The sequence below is a fragment of the Ammodytes marinus genome, assembly GCF_949987685.1.
Source record: "Ammodytes marinus genome assembly, chromosome: 16".
NCBI lineage: Eukaryota > Metazoa > Chordata > Actinopteri > Uranoscopiformes > Ammodytidae > Ammodytes > Ammodytes marinus.
In genome coordinates this window covers 5,083,027-5,085,526 of record NC_137220.1, presented here as the reverse complement: position 1 = coordinate 5,085,526, position 2,500 = coordinate 5,083,027, and positions in this window count along the sequence as shown.

The following is a 2,500-nucleotide window of genomic DNA, read 5'->3' as shown; positions in this document are numbered from 1 at the left end:
AGGGAGAGAGAAAAAGGGGAGGGAGAGAAAGAGAGACAGAGGGAGAGAGAGAGAGGGAGAGAGCTCATTGTCTTTATTACATTAACACAGACAAGAGGAGATTACCAGAGGCCATATATCATTGGGACAGTGTGTCTCCTTGTTTGATGCAGACCTGTAAGCTGGTTGGCTCTGAGTCAATGCTGCAGCAGGTCGGGATTTCTCCTGAAACAATCTGTGTGGATGTGTGCTTGGTAAATAGAGTTACTCTGGGGTTTCACCTGCACTCTCCCATCACACACAGAGCTGTATCAATTTCATTTAATTTAACCTATACTGTATATATTAATACTCCAGAGATCAATTGACCAATGATGTCGAGTCAATCAGTGTACACCTATTTTACTGAGGTCATAGGACATTATTTAGGTTAAACCTGCAGTGTGTAGAATTTTGGGTTTTATTTCCTAGCAGATTTTGTAGAAAGTAATTATAATATCCATAAGTACATATAATTTAGTGCATAATAGCTGGAAAAAAAAAATATTTTTTTCCCTTAGAAAGGGTCTCATATATGTCCATATTTCTGCATATTTTGGACCAAGGCCTAGTGCCGCCATCTTGAAAGTGTCATAGTTGGAATGTCATCAGGTGCATTGTTTAAAATTTAGAATTTGTCTTGTTGTCCTTGAAGGCCACTGTAGCTTCTGTTATTAATCAAAAGGGTTGGGGTTACCCAGGGAGTGTTTCAGGGAACTTTCTTGATGATGTCATATTACACACTGCACCTTTAAGGTTGGATGTGAATGTACTTTTTTTTGGTACTTTCACTAATTCAACCTGTTTACACTTATTACAAAGACTATTTGGGCAACGAGCACGGACTGAGATTAATCCATTACTACATGCCTAACTAACTTAGAATTGACATTTTAAGAAAAAACTTATCAACATCGATCCAACTCAACCAGAGATATCAGCTTTTTATATTTCAGTTGTTGTGTATTTGATGTATTAGTTTTAGTTTAGTTCAGTTTTTTATTTGATTAGGACAGTGCATATTAATCAACATGTCAGCAGAGCATCAATGTAAATATGCCGGAGTTAGCATAAATGCTAATTTGCATCCGTAGTCCTGTATATTGTGATTGTATTGTTGTTTTTGCTTTGACTCGACATCATTGCAAACGAGAGTCGCCCCTCAACTGGGGCCTATTTCAGGTAGCTGGTTTTACATACTCTGGGTTTAATCCTGCGCTCTGAGTTGGTCAACTCAGAGCGCAGGGTTGACGAGCAACTCTGGGTTTTCGGTTTCAGAACAGTGGATCAGCGTTGGGTCAATCAACTCTGAGCGTGTTCACTCTGGGTGGAGCGTGTGCATAAAAGCCATCGTCAATGGATCGCTGATAACATGATTCACCATGGAAACAGAAGAAACAAATGCTTGATCCTCCCACTTCTCCACTTCTCAAAAAAGAAAAAAAAAGAAAACTTCTCTGCTCCTCCCACTAGAGTAAGAAATATTAACGAATGAGCTTATGGAGAAGAATGAACGGGGATATTGTCTCATAACTCTGATCTAATCACTTCGGCAATTCAGAAAAAAACGGTGCAAAAGTTTTTAGTCAAGAGCATCATTGCTTCCGTATGAGAAGCAAGTCTATTTTAAGAATTGAGTTACGCATATCAGCAGCAACAAAATTATTAAACTGCCGCTGCAAAGCATTGCTGACAGTGTTTTATATTCGCTGTAGCCTATTATGTAGGCAAGCTATAATAGGCCTAGGCCTACTGTGCAGTAAACAGACTTTCGCTTCTTTTAAATGGGGAGTGAAAGATATTAACGTTTGACACAAGGTGACAGTTTCCATTGTAGAGCCTGATTGTTTTATTACCAGATCCCTTGTCCTCTAGTGATCACAGTTTAAATTATCATATTATTTCTATATTCATATTGGGCTATTTAACGAGGCTTGTCTGTGACTTTAGGATGACACAAGTAACGATCGCGTGCAGCCGCAGAATTACATTTCAACCTGACATAAATAGCCTATGTTCAGTGGCACAGATGTTAAAAAACTACTGATAATGATCAAAATAAATAACGAGATACATACAATACAATAGGTTTATTAATCTGAATGTAAAGCATGTTCACGATGTGTAAGGTGGCCGCATATGAATGGCACGAGGGCTGAGAACAAGGCTACTGATCAGATAAATGATTAAATGATAAAACATCCCGATGGAGATTTCTATCGAGTGATTTTGCTTTAAACTGTACAGGGTTGCGTTGTGACAGAGACACTCTTTCTTCAGTCGGAGCTGCAGCGTAAAGTGAAAACAAACTCGGGTAGGTCTAACCACCTACCGAACAGGTTAGACCCACGGCGTATGTTGCCGCAGTAACTGACTCTCGGTTGCGCTGAACCTGCTACCTGAAACGGAAAACCCAGAGTTTCCACTAACTCAGAGCGAACAAACTCTGGGTTGCCTCAAAACCAGCTACCTGAAATAGGCC